Raw genomic sequence first — 8,892 nt, 5'->3', positions numbered from 1 at the left:
ACTATGTAAAATGTTATAATTGTTAGTCTGTGGCCGATATTCAAGCCATGAAGGTTCATTTATTTCTTTAAAATGCCACAATCATTGTGTTATTCCTAAAAGAGTATAAGACAACGCTCATCCTGACTCTCAGCAATTAGAACAAAGCATAATTATAGTCATTTGGAAAATTAAATTCTTTCCCACTGAACTCTGCCGTGTCTAATCTCACCAGGACAGAAAACTGCACTGAACAATTGAGTTAGCTGTGCACACCTGGGCACCAATTAGGTATGAGTCTTCCATGTGAAAGCAGGAAAAAAAAGATGGCAAATGAGTGAGAAGGTGAGATCATCTGTAAAAAAAAAAAAAGAGAGAGAGAGAGAAGAACCTAAAATATTGTTTCACACAACTGGTGTCTTAGGCTATGTCACCCAAAAGAAAGCAATGGGAAAAGGGAAGGTCTCTCTCGGGCAGGAGTGGGAAACCTTTTTCAGCCTGAGAGCCACATTCCCTGCTATGCAACCTTCTAGGGGCCACATGCAAGTGGTGGGCTGGGCCAGAAGCAAAAGTGGGCAGAGCAACAAATGTTAATTTTTCATTTCTACCGCAGGCTTATTTCTACACACACGCACACCTCTTTTCTCAATTCAGACAAACTAAAGGCATTTCAGAGTTCGAGGAGACATTCCAGCCCAGGAAAGGAGGGGTGTGAAGCAGGGATAGTGGGGTGTGTGGCGAAGGGAGAGGGGGCGTGGCTGGGGACAGCCCCAAGAGCCAGCCAGGCTTGGAGGGCCACATTTGGCCCCTGTTTTGAGGTTTCCCGCCCCTGCTGTAGGGTATAAAAGTTATTGGCCTTGTTAGGAGAAAGACAAAATAACTAAAGAAAAGAGTTATCCGTTGGGTAAAAAGTGGGAAATGCACCTAGTTAGCATTATTGGTGTTGGCCTTCTGTGTTCTTGCATCTGATGCAAAGAGCCAAATGATGCCCCTCTGCCCTGGGCTGCAGCAGGGAATGGATGAAGGAAAATAGTACCACCCTCTGGAATCTGCTCTCCAAAGCAATTATTTCAGGTTGCTTCATGATAAGGTCTACCCTGAATTGGGGACGGAGATAGTAGTACTGGTGGCAGGGAATAGCTAGTATAAGAAATAATAAAGGCTTGTCTATGCAAAGAAGCACAAGGGTCAGACTAGATGTGGTGTGGGAGATCTGTGTTTGATGCTCCTGGTGTTTATTCCTTTGCCTTAGAGCTGCGGGGGGTGGGGGGGCAACCTAGCTTGGATTAGAGCTACAGTGATGAGGGAGGGAAGTTACCCCCCTGCTTTACATCAAGGGTGAGGAAGCTGGGGACCTCCAGATGCTGTTGCACTCCAGCTTCCATCAGCCCCACCCAGAATGCCCAGCGGTAAGGGATGATTGAAGTTGTAGTCCAGCATCATCCGGAGGGTTGCAGCTTTCCCTCCCCTGCCTTACATCATTTCCCTAATGCTCCCCCCTCCAAGATATTATTAGTCATGGGAGTATGGAGAGAAAGACAGACACAATAAGATTCTCTCCCCCCCCTCCCCTTGGCTGGTAGCAGCTTGGGGAGGATTTCCACCAGAGAAACAGCACAGGATGCCTGATCCAATTTGGCCTCCCAGCTGTTCTGAGACAAAGAAAAAGACTTCAGAAGGCCAAGGCATGATGCCATCGTTTCCAGGGTCCCCCTACCTCTCGGCTTCCTTCAAGAGTACAGACTACACTTCCTTCTTTGTCTTCCCTTTAGGTCAGAGAAGCTCTCCTTATCAAGGGAGGAGTTGATAACGCCACCTGCCGCTGCCCACCAGTTCTTTTATCCTTTATGCTTCCTTTCTGCCTTCTTTCCCCTTTCTGTAACTCTCTCTGAGGCTTATAAGCCACCAAGAGGAGTCTGGAAGTTTGCGGCCTCTCATCAGTACTCCCACCCTTACCCACCTGCAGCTTGGAACAGGGAACTGCCTAGGGATGGTGTAGAGTATTCTCAAAAGCGAATTTGGTATCAAATTCTGGATAATGCACAAGTTTGTCTCATCGTCGAACAGGCTCCCACTCTTTGCATGCGTTCATGGCTGTTAGCAACACTATTTTTTTAAAAAAAAAAAATCCGCTGCGAGAATTGTTATTTACGTAATCATTTTTGTAATTTGCTGCTGCTGTATACATTATATAAATATACAGCAGCAATGAGGAATAACAGAGAAAATTATATAATTTTCCAGAAAAAATAAGAGAAAAAAAGGGAGAATCAGGAATCACAATAACTAAAGGAACACACTTTATAGCGAATAGGAACTGGCAGCCCATTTGACAAACTGAAAAATGGAATGGAATCAGATAGCGAACCCCATCCCTAAAACTGCCTTATACTGAATCCAACCATTAGCCTACCTAGCTCAGCATTGTCAGCGCTGACTGACAGCAACTCTCCAGGGTTTCAATCAGGAAATCTTTCCCAGCCCTACCTGGAGGTGCCGGGGATTGAACCTCGAACCTTCTGCATTCAGAGCAGATGCTGTACAACTGAGCTATAGCTATTCTCCAATGGGCGGATCGCTAGTTGGTCCAAACTTGAGCAAGCAGGCAGTCTAGCAGCTTGTGCCTCACTCATGACTCTCCCTAGTCCAGGGACAGCCAACATGGTGCTCTTAAGATGTTTGAAATTTCAGTTCCCATAATTTCTGACCATTGACTATGCTGGTTGGGGCTGATGGGAGTCGGGTGTCCGCCACATCTGGAGGGCACCATGTTGGCTACTCCTGCCCTAGTTTGGCCTGAAGCTGCATCATGGAAAGATTAGTATCTGCTTAAATGAAGAGCCACGTCCAGATGGTAAATTTTTCCCACAGCTGATTTTGCACTGCTATAGCTTCCTAGCACCAAAGCAGGGAGCCAGACAGCCTGGCAGGGTGTTAATATTAATAGGATGGGGATGTACCTTCACAGCATGATGTTCGTGTGAATTCCTGGTGACACTTTTCAATGTGCAACCCAAGAGTATTCAGAAATGAATGTGATATTCACAGGAAAATTCACAATAATTGGGTGTTTAGATGGAAGCAGCACAGTGTAACTTCTATTGCAACATAACCCTATGTTGTCTTCCATTCATTTCCACTGTTGTGGCTCCGATTTCATTTCTGATGTTGCTAGGAGTGCCTACAGTTCAATTCCATGCAGCTGGCTTATTTTGTAGTTCAAGTCAAAAGCTATCCATTGCCTGCCCTTCCTTCCTGTGACCATAACCTTGGCTCACAACCTTCCCATTCTGAATTGTGACTTAATTGCAGAGTGGCTGCAAAAATAACATGGCAACTAAAGTAAAGAGACAGATAATTACACAGCAACTCCCATTCGTGCTGTTTAGTTGTCTCTTAATAAAACTATAACGGGTGTGATTCACTATTCAGAAGAGCCAGGAAGTGTCAGAAACAGAGATACTTATTTCTCCAAGGGGTTGCCTATCGCTGCTATATTCTGTTTTCCATGATTAGAAACGGATGCTTACACAACGCTCTTATTATCAGTTGGCCCTGAGCCGATGCTTCATAAAGCTTTAGGGTTTTCCCCTTGGGAACTGATGCCTCTAACCATTCCCTTATCCTTGATGCAGATGAAATGGTCTCTTTCCTCTGAAAAAGGATTATGTATCATTACAGTTCTCTCTGAAAATAAGCAAGTGGCTGGGCAGCCCTTTTCCCCCAATGTAAGGATAAGGATGATTTCTTGACTCACAGAGTCAGTGGTTTATTTCTATCAAGAGGCATGCTGAGACTGAAACCTACCCTTGAATCCCAGAGGGGTGCTTAGTGGTAAGGGAAATGCCCTCTACCTATGCTCAGCCCTATTGATCTCCGGCTCATTTTAAGGTCTTACTGCAAATTCACAATTGTATATCACTTCCAGAGAGGGGGACTGAAGGGTTGAAAAGAACTAGTTATTTAGGAACCCTGTGGTGAGGATGTTAGTAGTCAAAACTATAAGGGAATTAGGGATGAGTTAAAATGATTACACATAACTATTTTATTACAGTGAATGACTGTCACAAGGTCTCTTAAGACATCCATGGGAAGTGTTAAGTTTGTTTTGGAGATTACCTTTTAAGCCTGGGTGGCTAAATTATGGCATTCCTCCAGATGTTGTTAGACCAACTCCCATCAGCCCCAGCCCCCAGACAGCAGGGATGATTGGAGTTGTAATCCAGCAACATCTGGAAGGCCACAGGTTCCTCATCCCTGGCATAAGCTATACACACAAGGCTGGGAGGGAGCTGTGTGCACCCAGTGAGTGGGTGTTTCCCACAGGACAAAACTGCTTTTAGCTGACTCCAACCCACAATGATTTTCCTGATGCTTGCAGCGCAAGTGTTTTCTGTGCTACCTAGTTGCCAGTGATCTCCCCACCACATCATGCCAATGTTGTTGAAGAACATCTCCTGGTTTGGTGCTGAGTGGGAGAAATCTCCATTCAGGTGAGCCCTTGTGCTACCAAGGTGGTAACGCGCCTCAGTTGTGCATTAATGATGTGCCAACTTCAGAAACAGATCAGAATTGTAGTGGAAGTGTCCCTTTGTCAGTTGTCCACAGTCAAGAGGGAGAACAGCTTTAAAGACAAAGCCTCTAAAAGCAGTAAGAAGTGAAACCAAATTTAGGAGATCAGCAGAAACTGAGAAAGGATAAAAGCTAGCAGGGGAAGGGAAACACACTGTGTTATTTTAGGCATGGGTTTCCCCTCTGCATTTGCATTTTTCTCCCTCAAATGGTTGAGAGGTAAGAAATACCCTATTCTATCTAGCCATTTGGAATGTAAAGATACACCTCGGTATGTGTGGATAGAAAGTGTGAATTAGTTAAATGACCATGAACTAAAGCCACATTCACACCAGATATTGATTCAACTATTATTTCACTTTAAACAATCATCGCTTCCCCAAAGAATCCTGGGATGTGTAGTTTGTGAAAGGTGCTGAGAGTTGTTAGGATACTCCTGTTCCCCTCAAAAAGCTACAATTCCCAGAGTTCTCTGGGAAGAGGTACTGACTGTTAAACCACTCTGGGTTTAAGTCCTTCCTATCTCTAATCTGCCTGCCTGACAAGTGTTATACGAGATCCACTTTGGATTTACCAGAATTGGCAAGAGAGGGCATTGGAATGACTCGTGTTTCCTCTCTTCATGCTTCTGGGTCATCTCCAACTGGGAAGCTGTATGTTCTGTTCCATATGGAGAGTTTGTTCATCTCCCAGGCCTAATTAGTGTGGGGACCTCCAGAAGTTATTGAACTAGAGATTCCACCATCCCTGACCGATAGCCATGTGGGATTAGGGATAGGGAAGATGCTGTTGTTCCGCATTTTGGAGCAAACCTTCCCATTTCTTCCCCTCAGACCCACACGCAGATCAGCACGTTGAGCTGTGGATTAAGCCATATGATCACTTCACCAAACCATGCATGGGTTCATACTGGACTTAAGAGGTGGTCCTCTTTCTTTTTAATATGTTTAACATTTTAAGCTGCTCAGAGCAGTTCTGTGGCCACGTGGTAAGATATGTCTTTAAAAATGCTCCCAGAAAGTGACTGTTCATCATAACGTGCAGTCCCTTCCTGGGGAACTATATGGGGGGAAAAGATGGCTGCCCCATCTATCTGCTCTGAGCAGCTTAAAATTTTAAGCATGTTAAAAAGAAGAAAGAGGCAGCCCTCATCTCAGACCACCTCATAACTACTACTCCCCCTTTTTGGTAAAAAGTGGGTGGAGTTTTAAAGGATTTATCCTTTTTAAAAAATTCTGCCCACAAAACTGAGCCAGTTTTGCAAAAAGCATCATCATCATAAAATTAGCTCAGCACAGAAATGCAGTGATCTGTCCATCCTTAGCTGGAACTGATAAACTGTGGAGTCCAAGAAAATATAAAGGGCACCACATTGGCTACCCTTCCTGTAAGTGTTGAGGTGTGCCTCACAGCTGGTTGCAATTCATCTGCCACTGCTTATATAGACCATCCAAGCAGTCTTATGTTTTTACAACAGAGGGAAAGGGTTAATTCCTTTCCTTGTACCTCTCCCTCCTTCTGCAGACTTTTCACAAGGACTCCCATTGGCTTTGAGGTTTCCTCCTTGGTTTCCCTTCCATCTCCTGAATTCTCCCCCATGAGTTCATCATCTGTTGTTCAGGTGAGAGGTGGGGGACCTCTGATCCTCCAGATGTTGTTGGTCTCCAACTCCCATCTGCCCCAGCCGGCAGGAGTGATGGGAGTTACAGTTCAATACTGTAACAGATGGAGAGCCACAGGTTCTCTACCCTGGTTTATGCCAGCTGTTTTTTTCCCATAGGGCATATGTAAGCATTCCTCATGGTGCCTGTTGGTCAGGTGTTCTGTGTAGTTACTACAAACATACAAGCTGTGTGCATCTAGGCTTTGTACACAAAATCTATCATGCAAACATTCAGGGGAGAGATTGCATGGAAAAAACCTATATGTATAGAAGAACTGATCAGCATAGGGAGGTCGGAAGCTCCCCCCATCCAAATGTTGATCATATCTGGATACCAGGTTGTCTACACAGAGGTCAACTTAAATGAGAAAGGGGTGCTTTGGCTACGTGTAGTGAACTTTTTTCAGTCCAAAGGCCACATTCCCTCATGGGTCATCTTTCAGGGAGCGCATGCCAGTGGGTGGAGCCAGAGGCAAAAAGTGGGTGGGGCAACAGTTGTGACTCTTATCTTTGTCCATCAGAACACATTCCAGCGGATCGCATTCTGAGAGGTCAACACACACATCCCTCCATCCCTGCAATCAAGAGGCATTATCAGAGTTAACTTATCAGAGTGCTTAGAAAAAGCACTTGAGAAAGGTGTGGAGCAGGGTCAGTCTGGGGAGAATCCTACGGGTCAGATAGAGAGGTCTGGAGGGCCACATTCAGCTCAAGGTACCCCATACCAGACATAGATCTATATCTATGTCAGTTTTATTCTTGACTCTTGGGTGCCTCCAGGAACTCTTGCCCTCCTGGATATAAAGGGCAAAATGTGGTACCTATCCCATAATATGAATGCTAGTCTGAACTCTAGTTACACCCTGCTTATGTTCATAAATTTTAAAATGGACTCCATCCTCTCTCTGAACAGTTTTGAACATGAGCAGTATGTAGGTCACACAGTGCCATCTCTGCCTTTGTGACATTCCCTCCATTTTTAAAATAAGTGACTGAAGTGACTAAAAACATTATTGCTATTCTAACTTCTGCTTTCACAGTTAAAAACAAGAAAATCCTGTTGTGGCTGTAAATCCTGAAGAACCAACATAGAGCTCTTAAATAGCAATCCTAAGTAAAGATCACTTTATATGTGTGTGTTGGATATGATGTGATAGAGACCTGAAGATCAGTTGTTCACAAAAGTTATTTATATATGCATTTCTATCCAGCCTTTCTGGTGCTCATGCACCACTCAGGGCAGCTTACAAATCATAGGCTGTCATTTAACAACTGATTATTTGGTATATTTGTACCCCACCATTTTTCCATGGTAGAACTCAAGGCACATGAAGGTTGCAAGCAGTCTCCCATCCAAGGCACTGACCAGACCTAGAGCTGTTTAGCTTTAGTAATATACCTACATTGTGTCCCTTTAAGCTGTTGCACAGGTTACAGGAGGTACAATACATGCAGAGCCACTTCAAGCAGCTCTTATTGTGGGATGAAATGTGGGCTGAGGAAATGTGAACTGTTTGGGGCAGCATATCATAATGCAGAGTATTGGTGGCTAACGTTTTGGCAAGTGTGCCACACATCAAGCCTATAGCACAGTGCTACTCTAATGCACTCTGCAGTAGATATATAGGCCCTCTGTGCCTTGGAGCAGTTTTGCCTCTCATCTATTAAGCTGGGAAGTAGGCAGGAGGGCGTACCTCATTATGTGCCATACCAATCCCTTCAGTTCCTGTCCAGCCACGCCACAAGCCCCTGCTAGTTGGCTACTTAATATGGGCCACCAGCGGTTTGATGCTGCCTGAAACAGCTACTCATGCTGGAGTATTCTGGTTTGAACTAATAAATTGCAGTGATAATCTGCAGGCTGGTTATTTTTCCAAAGATCTCAAGGCCAAAGAAGAGATATAGAGGAATGACCTCGGAGTGTGAAGAGAAAGAAGAAAAAAACGCCAAGTTAGGATTCACTAAGCGGTATAATGATTTATGATTTGAAATTTTTATATGGTTTTCTTCTGTGTTTATATATGTTGTAAACAGTGCAGCTCCTATTTTAGTTATTTTTTAAATACTAACAATGCTGTTTTGTGGTATTTGTTTACTTGATTTTTATTCATAAGGTTTATGTTTCAGATTATACTTTATTTCTCTGTTAATTATGCTGTTTTGAATGTCTTTTATATTTGACCTATATCTGTAATGTCTTCTTTTAATATTTCATGATGTTTTTGTTTGATGCTTTAACCTAGATTGTAATCTGCTTTGAAATCCCCCCTCCCGATAAAGTGGCATAGAAATGACTTCAATAAATAGATATAAATGTTGTAAATAAATAAGTATAGTGGGGTGGGAAATGACACACCCAGGGGCCAAATTCAGCCCTGTATGTCCTCTGTCTGGCCCTCAGAACTCTCTAGGAACTGTCCTAGAACTCTGATAATGCCACTCGCTCGCCTGTATGGAGGAGTGTGTGTAAAAACTAGTCTACTGTCCAAAAGTAAAATTGACATTAGTTGCTCTGCCTGCTTTTGCCTCTGGCCTCACCTACCACTTGCATGTGTCCCTTGGAAGCTTGCCCAGAAGGGAATGTGGCCCTTGGCGTGTAAAAGGTTCTCTGCCCCTGAATTATAGGGAGATATAAAAGAGTGTAGTGGCATTATGATGAGTGCTGTCTGAGTCAACAG

The sequence above is a fragment of the Rhineura floridana genome, chromosome 10, assembly GCF_030035675.1.
Source record: "Rhineura floridana isolate rRhiFlo1 chromosome 10, rRhiFlo1.hap2, whole genome shotgun sequence".
Lineage (NCBI taxonomy): Eukaryota > Metazoa > Chordata > Lepidosauria > Squamata > Rhineuridae > Rhineura > Rhineura floridana.
Note: the sequence above shows the minus strand (reverse complement) of the source record.